Source organism: Sphaeramia orbicularis, chromosome 22, assembly GCF_902148855.1.
Source record: "Sphaeramia orbicularis chromosome 22, fSphaOr1.1, whole genome shotgun sequence".
Classification (NCBI taxonomy): domain Eukaryota; kingdom Metazoa; phylum Chordata; class Actinopteri; order Kurtiformes; family Apogonidae; genus Sphaeramia; species Sphaeramia orbicularis.
The window spans coordinates 47,370,317-47,384,690 of record NC_043978.1 but is presented as its reverse complement, the minus strand read 5'-3'; the positions used below and the strand labels follow the sequence as shown (position 1 = coordinate 47,384,690).

The 14,374-nt window shown below is 37.8% G+C and overlaps 1 long non-coding RNA gene across 1 annotated transcript in view; it reads left to right on the top strand.

The window, feature by feature from the left end:
- Positions 1–231: 231 nt before the first annotated feature.
- LOC115413299 (uncharacterized) overlaps positions 232–14,374 on the top strand; it is a 30,214-nt gene continuing 16,071 nt past the window's right edge. The window contains exons 1-2 of the long non-coding RNA XR_003934447.1: positions 232–242; positions 6,755–6,760. This is a non-coding gene — a long non-coding RNA (uncharacterized LOC115413299). The remainder of the gene's footprint in view (positions 243–6,754; positions 6,761–14,374) is intronic.

The following is a 14,374-nucleotide window of genomic DNA, read 5'->3' as shown; positions in this document are numbered from 1 at the left end:
ATATATATATATATATATATATATATATATATATATATATATATATTTATATGTACAGGGTGGGGGAGCAAAATTACAATATTTTGAGGCAGGGATTGAAAGACAGTGTATGACCAATTAGTTTATTGAAAGTCATGAGAATTTATTTGCCACAAGAAAATTGACATAATAGAAATGTTTTTATTCTATGTGTCCTCCTTCTTTCTAACTGCCTTCACACGCTTCCTGAAACTTGCGCAAGTGTTCCTCAAATATTCAGGTGACAACTTCTCCCATTCTTCTTTAATAGTATCTTCCAGACTTTCTCCTAATAGTTCTGCTCATAGTCATTCTTCTTTCCATTATAAACAGTCTTTATGGACACTCCAACTATTTTTGAAATCTCCTTTGGTGGACGAGTGCATTCAGCCAATCACACACTCTTTAACGTTTGCTTTCCTGATTACTCATATGGGCAAAAGTTTCTGAAAAGGTATGGATAATAGTGTTAGGTATGATTATGACATCAATATATGTTTGGTTTCAAAACAATTGACGTAGTGCCTGCTGAGAAAAAACAACTAAATGTTCATTGTAATTTTGCTTCCCCACCCTGTATGTATATATATTATATATATATATATATATATATATATATATATATATTATATATATATATATATATATATATCAGTGGCGGCTGCTCGTCTTTCATACAGTGGAAGCTCATTGTCGGTTTACATTAAAAAAAATAAAAATAAAAAAATAAAAATCATCAAGCTATTTAAACATAAATTCGGCCCTCCGTTCCTTTTTAAAAGAATGCTCAGTGACCTTATCGTACCAAGTAGGCGTCTTTTCCAGGGACTGGACCAGTGTCCTCTGAATGTCCATCAGAGCTGGGCTGCTCAGATGGCCTTGGCCCATTGTGTTGTGGGTGTCAGACTTCAGCCTTTATAAACTACAGATGCTCCTTTCACTCCGATCTAGCCGACAGTATGACTGATTTAACTATCTACAAAACGATATTAAACTCGAACAAGAAATGATTAAATTATGGAACTGAAACAAGAAAACGCTGAAATTATGTTAAATTGAAACAAGGAAGTCCAATGAGTGGGTTTTATTTACAGTGCAAGAAATGAACAAGTAATTTCGTAGTGGTTTCTCTCTCTCTCTTTCACAGCAGAATGTGCGACGGTATTAAACTGAACTGTGTCAGTGAAGGAGGTGATCTGAAAACAGCTGTCAATCAAACGGGATTCAGCCTTTCGACTGATCCTCCAATCAGCACGTGGGATTCTGGCGTCCAGCCAGGCCGAGCCGCCCACAGCTCCATTCACCCCAGAGACGCCCGGCGTCCGGGGCGGGACAACATCGTGGCATTTATCCAATTACCGTCCAGTTTTGACGCAATGAAAAAAATTGTTCTACTCAGTCCCATTGAAGCCCAGAGACGCCCGCAGTCTACGGACAAATGCACTGAGCAGAGATGGAGGAGAAAACAGAGACACGGGAATGGAGGAGAAGTGAACAACATCGTGTCCGTTGATTTGTGATAAAGCTGATTCTGAACAAACTCATCTTGGAGATGAACGTGTTCTAACACATTTGTAGTCAATGAAATGTCAACACAACCGTACATATTTAACCATTTAATTTTCATAATTTTAGGCCGGGCTTCCCTTGCAGTCTATGAGAAATCGCCACTGATATATATATATATATATATATATATATATATTATAATATATTATATATATATATATATATATATATATATATATTACATATATATATAATATATATATATATATATATATATATATATATATAAAAATAACATATTTACAATAGAGTTCATGTATGTGTTTTTCTTTAGTCTTGTGTCTAATCCTTCATGTCTCAGGTGCTCATTTACTGTATGTCTGTATATGTTTCCTAAACTTTGTTGCACTTTAGTTTGATTAAGGATCGTTCAGATAAATGTAACTGTCACATTACTAATAAATATTCTCCCAACAGCTCTGATAAATAAACAACAAACCAACTTCGCTAACCTTAACCTTAAAGTCCCACTCACTTGTATTAATACATCAGTGTTACGACCTGGCCTTTGTCTGTATCCAGCAAGTGATCTGAGCGTGTTCCAGACCTCATAAATTCTGGCCTTCATGTCGGTCTGAAGGGTCACGATTCTAAGTGTCTGCAAATAAATATGTTTAAGAATAAGACTGTTATGAAACTAAACACAGACACAGGTCGAGGTGAACACATGCAAAATGAATGAGCTCTGGGACCAGTATAGATGGCAAAGGCTCCACTTCTGAGGTTTGTAGAAGATAGAAAACAGCAAATGAGAGAGATCATTTGAAAGGAAGATGTCTCGACATGACAAGAAGGTGAAGATAAATATGAAGTGACTTTTATTTTCATCTGCAGTTTAAAAACATCAGCTCAATTCATCATTTAGTTCTATCAGGATTTGCATATCTTAATGAAAATACTGCTCATATTGACAGAAATATGGAATAGGAATGTGAACATCAGAGAAATGAAATGCACTTCACTTTGTTATGTGTTTTACAGCAAAGCAAGTTGAAGTGACATGTTTTTTGGCCATAACTAACTTAAAGGGGAACTATGCAAGATTTTTACCTTAATTAAACAGCTTCGAAGTGATTGTGATGGTTAAATGGCTTGTTAGGGGGAGAATGGAATGGAATGTTTTTGGACAAAAAAAAAAAGTGTATATAGGCTATTGACATGTTGGACACCGAATTGTTCATACACTATATTGCCAAAGTATTGGCTCACCCATCCAAATAATTAGAATCAGGTGTTCCAATCACTTCCATGGCCACAGGTGTAGAAAATCCAGCACCTAGGCATGCAGACTGCTTTTACAAACATTTGTGACAGAATGGGTCGCTCTCAGGAGCTCAGTGAATTCCAGCATGGACCTGTGCTAGGATGCCACCTGTGCAACAAATCCAGTGGTGAAATTTCCTGGCTCCTAAATATTCCACAGTCAACTGTCAGCTGTATTATAAGAAAGTGGAAGTGTTTGGGAACGACAGCAACTCAGCCACGCAGTGGTAGGCCACGTAAACTGAGCGGGGTCAGCGGATGCTGAGGTGCATAGTGCGACGAGGTCGCCAACTTTCTGCTGAGTCAATCGCTACAGACCTTCAAACTTAATGTGGCCTTCAGATTAGCTCCAGAACAGTGCGCAGAGAACTTCATGGAATGGGTTTCCGTGGCCGAGCAGCTGCATCCAAGCCATACATCACCAAGTGCAATGCAAAGCGCCGGATGCAGTGGTGTAAAGCACGCCGCCATTGGACTCTAGAGCAGTGGAGGTGCGTTCTCTGGGGTGACCAATCGCGCTTCTCCATCTGGCAATCTGATGGACGGGTCTGGGTTTGGAGGTCACCAGGAGAACGATACTTGTGGGACCGCATTGTGCCAAGTGTAAAGTTTGGTGGAGGGGGGATTATGGTGTGGGGTTGTTTTTCAGGAGCTGGGCTTGGCCCCTTAGTTCCAGTGAAAGGAACTGGGAATGCTTCAGCAGACCAAGACATTTGGGACAATTCCATGCTCCCAACTTTGTGGGAACAGTTTGGAGCTGGCCCCTTCCTCTTCCAACATGACTGTGCACCAGTGCACAAAGCAAGGTCCATAAAGACATGGATGACAGAGTCTGGTGTGGATGAACTGGACTGGCCTGCACAGAGTCCTGACCTCAACCCCATAGAACACCTTTGGGATGAATTAGAGCGCAGACTGAGAGACAGGCATTCTGTCCAACATCAGTGTGTGACCTCACAAATGACCTTCTGGAAGAATGGTCAAATATTCCCATGAACATACTCCTAAACCTTGTGGACAGCCTTCCCAGAAGAGTTGAAGCTGTTAGAGCTGCAAAGGGTGGACCGACGTCAGATTGAACCCATAGACTAGGAATGGGACGGCACTGAAATTCATATGTGAGTCAAGGCAGGTGAGTGAGTACTTTTGGCATATTGTATATGTGCAGAAAAGTCTAGAGTGGGTGAAGCAAAAAGGGCGATGAATTAATGACATGAAAAGTTCACAATACCTGCCCACACATAAACAGATCAGGCCATACTTATTTAATAAAAGGTCTGGGACGGAGCTCTGATACAGCCTGTAACTGCTGTACTGTCTCTTTTTCAGTATTCACTATTCTTTCAGATAATCCTCACTGTCTCGCTTAGTGATTCCAAACATTCTCTTTCATTCCTTGACTTTACCATTTACTTTCTAACACACAACAGTTTATTCAATACAGTTTCAAAAGCTGTTATTGTTGTGTCATTACATCCATTTCGCACAACTTTGCAAGGTTGTCCAGAAAATAAGTCATTTTATGCTGTGTTCTGTCAACATACTCACAATATAAACACAAAAAAAGGAAAATACACCGATCAGCCATATATTCTGACACTGACAGGCAAAGTGGTGTTAATTTTGATTATCTCATTACAATGGGACCTGTCAGTGGGTGGATGTAAAAGGCAGAAAGTGAACATTTAGACTTTGAAGTTGACGTGTTAGAAACAGTAAAATGGGCAAGAGTACGGATCTGAGCAACTTTGACAAGGAAGACATTGTAATGGTTAGAGCATCTTCAGATCTAATTGTTTATTCCCAAAGTACAGTGTTTAGTTCCTACTAGTGCAGTCAAACGATTAACATTTTTTTTATCAGATTAATCACAGGGTTACTGTGGAATAATTTTGATTAATTATGCGTTTCATTTTGCATGAGTAAACAGACTCAAGAAGAAGAGAATATATATGCACTTAACGTGTTTAAACCCTTAGGGGTCTGAGCCTATTTTGGCTGTTTTTGATTTTGCCTTTATATACTGTATAAAGAAATGTTTCCTAAACCCATGTTTGTTTGTTTGTTTGTTTTTTCAGCACAACTTCATCTATCTCATCTGCCTATCTTTTCTTCCACTTTAACCTACTATATCAACACAAAAGGACAAAAAACAACCAAAAATATAAAATCCAATTTGAAAAATGTATAATTTATTGCATAAATAACACAAAGATGCTTAATGAACCTTTTCAACGACTTTAACCCATAAAGACCCAAACATCCACTGTTGACTAAAAGCGTCTATTGATCTAAACCACTGATCATATCAATACATGTGAATAATCGCTGTTGTCATCTTCATGGTCATCAGATTTGACCCATTTGGACATTCAGAGGCTCTGTAGTTACCGTGGAAACACCGTCATCTAACATCGTCATCTTCTACAACATTGATTCACCGGTAAAATCCATGGAGTTGGATCAATGACAATGGATGGACACACTGGGTTTATGTTCACTAAATGAGAATTTTACTGAAAAAGTCACTATTTCTTCGTTTTTCTGTTTTGATATAATAACCTTTAACTTTACTCTGCGCTTTTATGAACATCTACATGATTTCCACCAGAAAAAAATGCAAAATACAGAGGATAATATTATAATAAATGGTGATAAATCACTTAGGAAAGGTTAAATATACAGAAAAATTCATTTGGTAAATGCCACGAAAGTCACACTGGGTCCTTATGGGTTAAAAGTGAATATTGGTTCCAAATATTAGGTGTATAAAATTAAAATTGTAATAAATTAAAATACTCAAATATTTGACACCGGTTTTCTCACCCTAGTCATCCCAGGTTCCCTATCCGGTTCAGGTGGGGGTCGTTCTCACCCCTACCTGTAATGCTAATGCAGTCTGTGGATGAGAATCTGCAGAGTCAGACAGTTTTTTCCATTTTGAAAAAGGACAAAAAGTTACGAAGATATGGTCAGAAATATAACACCACCACCACCTCATTTTGATATTTTATTCACGTTTGTTTGCTCCAGTTTCAAAACATCATATCTCCAGTTGTATTTGCTTTATTAACATCAAATAAAAAGTGGGAGAGTGTTTCAAGTCCAGGTTAGGACTCACTTTCGAATGCAATTGTCCCCAGTGGTCTACGTGACCAACTTCCGACGCTATGACGTGTTGAAAATGTCATGTGATTCAGTGACAGGGCCGTGACCGTGGACCCCAAAGGGTTAAAGGCCTTCAACAGTTTCAACAAAACAACTTGAAACAACTGTTCCGTCTTGGTGTTTTTTTGTCCTTGCATTTCCATCCAGAGGGCCACCGTGCTGTTTAGTGTCTTCCATATTTATGGGTTGGTTCTGCTGCCTGTCACTACCAGATCAACTGTCCATTTGTTCATGCACGACGCTAACTCTACTTAGACAAACCACCCCGAATACATTGGCAGAGACGTTCAGTCATTCTGCTGCAGATGGGTTAATTGCGTTAAATTTTTTAATCAGAATCATGATGGATTAATCTGCGTTAACACATTAAGTTAACACATTATGTTTTGTTTTGTGAAAGAGACAGAGGCTATGATTTACGGGGAAAATTTAATTTAAAGATTCAAAAGTACACACTACGTTAACCCTTTCATGTACGAATTATGAGAACCTTAATCAAATTTTTTTCCTGAGTGTTTTTATTCCTCTTTAGGCATGAAAAAAACAATGCGATTGAAAAATTTCTTCTGAAAATTAAAAAAAAAAAAATAAATAAATAAATAAATAAAAAATAATTTAAAAATTTTTAAAAAATACATAAAAAAAAAAAAAAAAAAAATCTTATGAACCTATTTTTCATGAAGTTGCAAAAATGTCCACTCAGCTGGACACCACATGTTTAATTTTTGACGCGCAGAAACATGTATTTAGTGATAAATTGTGTGAAAACTATGGGGAGGGCTTGTGATTCTGGGGGTTTATGCTCAGAGATCTACATAATGTTACCAATTCATGTCAGAAAAGATATGTAGTGTCTTAAAACTTTAATAAAGATATGTGCAAAAACAAAAAAAAAAAACAAAAAGAACAACAAAACCCATGAATATACAAGAGAACAGCTGTAGAGTAGCTGTCCACTGTAGTGACCAGTATACATGAAAGGGTTAAAAAGTTTCTGTATCACCATCTGTGGAGTAAAATTATGGAACAAACTGTGTGTGGAGATAAAACAAATATCTAACATAATTCAGTTTTTAAAAAAAAGATAAAGAATTGATTCTTGAGAGGTACAATATTTAATAATGACAATGAGGCCTGTTTGTTTATGGATAATGTTGTATTGATAAATATCAATGGCCAGAATACAAAACCTCTTATCTGGAAAATCACTTTTTCAGGAAATTAAAAAAGTTTAGTTTTATTATAGTATGGTCTTTGTTAAGGATATCCAAGCATATGTTATTGTTCTCAGACTCTTTTTCTATATTGTGTGTTAAAAATACATACTAGGTATTTATGCCTCCCAAAGTGCAGTCCATTTAATGTGAAAACTCAAAATCCAAACATTTGCAGATAGGAGGTTTGTTTTTTGCCCGTCGATATGCTGTAATTATTGAAGAAAATGGTTGAATTGATGAGTCTGTTTGTATGACTGTACTGCCATGAACATTTTGTTGTGAAATTCAATTACCGCATAAAGTATTTGTTGTGGTTCGATGCTAAAATTAAGAAATTGTATTGTTTGATATTGTATTAAGTTATGAAAGGTGTAAGAACACTGAGGGGTAAGATTAAATAAGTTTATACTTCTTCCTACTCCTTTTCGACCATGCAAAATTCAGACTTGTATGTGCTTGAAGATAGATTCTGTTCATTTAAATATTATTTGTTTTTGTCTTAATTTGCTTTGTTTTGTTTAATTTTGTTTATTTGCATGTTCGAAATAAATAATTAATTAATTTCGACAGCCCTAGTTCCGACCAAAACTCTAAAGAACAACAGCCGGATCTCAACCAGTCGAGCATCTATGGGATTAGGACATTATTCCCACCTGGCTTATATTGTGCAGGTTCCTCTTTTTCCACAAAACCAGCTCTGTGGTATCTGGACCAAGACATTAGCAGCAGATCCCTGAAGTCCTGGAAGTACAGTGGGCCTCCATGGATTATGTGTTCATCACCTAGTAGTAGAAGTAGTAATTTATTCATCCATTAATAAAACATGATTATATACATATAGTTCGGATCTCCATACCAAACATGGCGAAAAGGCATAGACTGAAGCAATAGTTTATTTATGCCTCCCCTATTTACAAGAAGGAAAGTTGCAGAAACAATACAAGATAACAAGATGGCACAGTTTTATACAGTAATATAAATAAAACAAAAAATGTAATCTTAGCAAACTCTTAGATTCATATTGATAATTACCTTATTTTATCCTAAAATGTTATATTTATTGAATATGTGAGTTTTAAACATCCTTGTAACCCTTTGATGCATGAATTATGAGAACCTTGTCAAGATTTTTTCACCAGTGTTTTTATTCGTCTTTAAGCATGAAAAACTATGTGATTTAATGACGCTATTTTTAATTCAGTTACAAAAATCTCCACTCAGCTGGACCCCACGCGTTTAATTTTTGAAGCAAAGAAACATGAAAGTGTAAGTGATATACAGTGTGAAAACTACGGAATTTATTTTTTTTTTAATGCAGCTAATCTGATGTTTCTTACAATTAGCGTACTATAATGCTAGTTACTACTCACTTCATGGAGATAATTTGCAAAAAAAAAAACTTTTTGTTCAAGAAAACTGTCAATTACAGTCTAATAATAACAAGCAATTGATTTACACTCAAACATGTTTGTGCAGATCTGGTTTATCTTAGTTACGAAGTCAAAGTTACTGTATTTGTATGACTTGTAGTGTATGAGATGATGCATAAGTGTCCACTGTGTTGGCTGATATGGAACTAAAACAACAAAACCCATGAATGTAAGAGAACAGCTGGAGAATAGATGTCCACTGTAGTGAACGCTATGCATGAAGGGTTAAATGTGGTGACTGATGTGCATGTTTTTAATTCTTTGTCACGGTTATTTCATAATTTTACGCAAGTAACAGATATGCATTTGCCTTTTGTTTTGGTCCTTGCCTTTTGCTGTGTTTCCACTACGTGGAACCAGCTCGGCTCGGCTCAACTCGGTATTCCTGGAGACCGTTTCCATGACAGGATACCACTGACTTTACAGTACCTGGACGTCATAGCGATGCGGTGCGTTATTTCCATGTCATCTGTTCGGAGAGTTGCTGAAAACTCACTCGTTGAATGTTGTCTCGGCTGAATTTTTACGTCGGCCACCAAAGACTGAATCTCCTCGACCGACCATGGTGGTGGTTTTGGGCTGGTGATTGGATTATGTACCACTATATTTACTGTCCACTTCCGCATCTGCTTTTTGTAAAACAGCGGGTCACAGAGAAAACTGTCTGACCAATCAGTGGTCTGCAGTGTTATACGTCACAGTTTAGTATCGCTTGGAACCTCAGCGGAGGTGATACCAAAAAACTAGTACTAGGTACCAGATTCCAGGTCCTTTTTCATAATGGAAACGCAAAAAGGCTGAGCCGAGTCAAGCCGGTACCACGCAGTGAAAATGCGGCATTTAATTTCTTGAACATACTGGTCCCACTAAGGTAGGACTGGGACTTTCTGACTGAGAACAGCTCCTGTATGCAGGGTGGAAGAGGTTGTTGTGTGCCTTGTAGATGAATTAAGCCCTGGAGGTTAACCAGATCTTCTAATTTCAGCTCCCACAGACGATCAATAGTCCTGAGATTGGGATGTTCTTCCTTAGTCCATTTTTGGTCAGTTCTAACCACTGCAGAACAGGAACACCCAACAGACCTGCAACTGTGGAGATACTCTGACCCAGTCATCACTGTTACAATATAGACCTGGTTTAAGTCACTCAGTTCTTTATGTTGCTTATTTTACTGCCTTTTTTTTTCAGTTCAGTTCAGTTTCTATGCTCCATATATCTGGAACAAACTACCAGAAAATATCAGGTCTGCTGAGAGTCGGAGTTCTTTTAAGTCAAGGTTACAGACTTACATGTTCCTTTGACTACAAGGCTTTTGACTTTTTAAATTTATAGTCTCTTTCGAAACTCTGCACTGCAACTCTTACTTTAATATGTGTGTGTGTTTATATTTTTGGGTTTTATGTGCTGTTTTCTTACTTGCTGTTTTTAATCACCTTTTACGTGTTTCTTTTATAATGTTTTAAATGTGTTTCTTTTTCCCTGTTGTTGTATTTCAGTGTCCTGGGTATAGCACCTTGAATTGCCTTGTTGCTGATATGTGCTATACAGATAAACTTGCCTTGCCTTGCCTTACTGCTTCCAATACATCAGGTTCGACTAAATGTTGACTCGCTTTCTAATGTATCCAACCCACTGAAAGATAACATTAGAATGACCTAATTAATATTATTACCACTTCTCCTGTCAGTGGTCAGAATCTTATTACTGATCGTTGTGTATAATGATGTCAAACAACAGACCTCTGGAAGTCCAACTCAGCAGATGTTGCCTCAAGTCTTCCATTAGCCCTAAAACTCTATTGCAGGAATAATAATTCACTAAAGGATCACTGGTACATGCATCAGAGGGTCCACAAAAAAATCTACTGCCTTTGTATTCACACATTTTTGCAGCCAGCATCTAGTGTGGGCAGTTACGCAACTGAAGATACTTTTGGCCAGATCCCCAAAACAGATTGCGCTGTTTTTGCGGACGTGAAACTGGTACAAACAAGACAAAAATAGAAATATGTGGTACAATGTGAAATAAGACTTCACACAAATACTTGTCTTTCCTACGTGTAATACGGCTTTTGCGAGGGTGAATCAGACAACAGAGAATTCTGCGACTGACAGACACAGAGGAAGTTGCAGAACATATTTATTTTCTTGCAGCACAGTTAATCGCAGTTGTGTGGGTTATGCTCCTACTTTGTGGTTAAATAACTGATTGAAACAAGAGCTGGTTACAAAATTCCTAAAGCCCGTACCACTCTTGGTCGATCCTCCTTCCAGTTTTCTACCATTTATGAATGGAATTTTTTCAACGATCCTTAAAACTCACCTCATTCATACCGCTCTCATCGTTTAAAATGTCAGTGAGAGATACACCTTCAGGACCACAGCACCTGTTTTTAGCCTATTTGTTTTATGGGTGCTTCAATGAAACTGGGTTTATTTTGGTACCTGGCACTTTGTCAGCTTTTTAGACCCAATAATAAAAGACAAATTTAAATATATTTCCCCCAAGGATGTACCGAATGACCTCAGATAAATGCAAAAAAAAAATTATACTCTTGCTCTGAGCCATCCCAAAATTAATGCATTTCTAATAAAATGTTGAGGACCAAATTTGGGACAGGAAAAGCTACCTAGGTTTCAGTGCATTTTATCTTGAAAACATTGCTTGAAATTGTCTTATATACCACTATAAATAAAGACACTGTGTGAAATTTGACGATCCTAGTGGTTTTTCTAATCCAGACATGCAGGTTTTTCATGAATCTCAGTCTCATTCCAGGTTTCATGTGTAACAAAACGTGTCCACTGGTGTTACATGCGGAACCTGCCCATTTAAACACATACATTTCGCGAGTGATCTTGCAACAGTGGTCATTTTTGTGAAATACTCTGCCTTGCATAATTAGTTTGATTCCCAAAATGTACCTGTGAGAGAATAAGAAGATATTCAAAAATTATTAGTGTGGAATTTTCATGTCCTTTTTACCATGTTACTTGCAGATTTTTCTGTAAAAGTAATCTAAAAAATTTGTTTTATCTGAACGGATGGTATTTATGTAGGTATTCATGTAGATGAAAACATTTCTGAAAACAATCTAATGTGTACAGTGTTATTCTTTAAAATGGACTTGGGAAAATATAGTTTCTATAAACAGAGATGGGTAATCCCTTCTCCACAGAGTAAAAGTCCGCCATGTTTGGGTTCTACCTGTTCACTTAACACAGGTGATTCCACTACTTATCCCATCCACCTGGATGAGGAGTTGTGTTTATCGAAATGAGCTGGTTTAGTGAGTGGTTGGAACAAATACATGGCAGGACTTTTACTCCGTGGAGCTGGGATATACCCATCTCTGCCTATAACAGGGGTGGCCAACCCTGGTCCTGGAGAGCCACTATCCTGCATGTTTTAGATCAGGGGTGTCCAAACTTTTTTCCACTGAGGGCCACATACAGAAAAATATAGGAAGGGCTGGGCCACTTACAAGAGGTGAGGTATGTAGCCTCGCCTTTAATGTATTAACATTAGAAAAATCAATCAAAAGTTGGTCAAATATGCTATATTGTTGAATATAATTACAGAAAAAATGCCTTCATCACAGCTTCCCATAAATGGATCTTTTGATTATACAGAAAAGGGATGGCAGCTCATTCTCAGAACAGCAGCTTCAGATTTCTTCTTAGTCAGGATGGTGACACCCCCCCCCCCCAGTACAGAGAAAGAACAATAAAGGGGAAAATGGGACAGGTACATTTCAAGCTTGTTATGTAAGTTATTAGGCTTATTAACACACCTATTAACATTCGTTAGAAACTGTTTTCAACATTAAAAGACTGAATTGGACTTAATAACAGGAGTGCATATATTTAGTAAATTATTCTGGTAAGTATCAGCTGCACTGGGTATTTAAATCGGACCATCCTGCTGATCCGACGCCACTCGTGCCAAAAATCTCAACAAATGTCAGTTGATCAAGCAGCCATCGACTCTGCATCAGTTGAGATCAGCGTGATTTTGCACAGTGTGTGCACGAGAAAAACGCATATAAGAAAGTGGTGAGCAAAAGTGGAGGAGTGACAGAACTGATGCGCATTATTGATATTTGTCGCATGTGTACCTGCATACTAGTTATGTGCATGTATGCTTACTAACACACGGATACTGTGGAATATATTTTTAACTCACCTAAAGTGGGGATGGCATTGCACTCAGTGGGAGCAGTGATGCTGCGCTTTGGACCCAAGGGTGGCTGATAGGTCAGGAGTAAACTTGGTGGTTGAGATGCGAAGGATATCCTGGAGATGGCGGTCAGTTTGGTTCTCATTCTACTTTTGTTCAGCATAAACAGAAAATGTTTGCTCAATATGTATGTTGAGCCGAGCAGACTGTTCATTCTTTTTGCGTGGTGTCTCATCAGAGGAAACTTTTCCTTTTCCAAGCTCCGGTAGAACTCAGGCAGGGAAAGCTGCTGATGTTGATTCTTTGGAGCATCATCACACTGGATTTCGATGAGTTCTAACTGCAGATTCTCTTCCACTTCTTCAGCATCCACCAAGAAAGGACTCGTGAATAGCTTGATTCTTTCTCAATGACTGAAAAATCCTGGAAGCGCTGTCTGAATTCTGTTTCGAGACATGTGATCACAGACAAATATTTCCCTTTTTTAGCAGAAAGGTTGGCCTGTGGAAAAGCAGTTCTGATCTCGGACAGCGTGGGGAAGTGCATAATATTGAAGTTGCGTAGTTGTGTCTTAAAGAGACAGAGCTTCACACAAAATGCTTTAATTTGCACATAAAATTGTGGTACAAGCTGGTCTTTCCCTTGTGGGCTCTTGTTCAGGGTGGTTAAATGATCAGTGGACAAAAGTTCAAGTGCGGGCCATATTCTATTTATAAAATTCTTGCAGGCCAATTAAAAATGGACTGTGGGCCGCAGTTTGGACACCCCTGTTTTAGATGTATCCCTCTTCCAACACACCTGATTCAAATGAAAACCCAATCATCAACTTTTGCAGAAGCCTGATAATGACTGTCAGGTGCTATGGAAGAGGGAAACATCTAAAACATGCAGGATAGTGGTTCTCCAGGACCAGGGTTGGCCACGCCTGGCATATAAACACCTAGCTACGTGAATACATGGCCTTAATTTCAAGCTGCTGTCAGATACCAAATAGGTACATACAGGGGGGGAAGCAAAATTTACAATATTTTGAGGCAGGGATTGAAAGACAGTGTATGACCAATTAGTTTATTGAAAGTCATGAGAATTTATTTGCCACAAGAAAATGTACATAATAGAAAATGTTTTTATTCTATGTGTCTTCCTTCTTTCTCAATAACTGCCTTCACACGCTTCCTGAAACTTGCGCAAGTGTTCCTCAAATATTCGGGTGACAAATTGCTCCACATTCTTTTATAGTACTCTTCCAGACTTCTGTAATAGTTTTGCTCATAGTCATTCTCTTCTTTACATTATAAACAGTCTTTATGGACACTCCAACTATTTTTGAAATCTCTTTGGTGTGACGAGTGCATTCAGCAAATCACACACTCTTTGAGTTTGCTTTCCTGATAACTCATATGGGCAAAAGTTTCTGAAAAGGTATGGATCATAGTGTTAGGTATGATTATGGACATCATCATATATGTTGGTTTCAAAAACAATTGACGTAGTGACCTGCTGAGAAAAAACAACTAAATGTTCATTGTA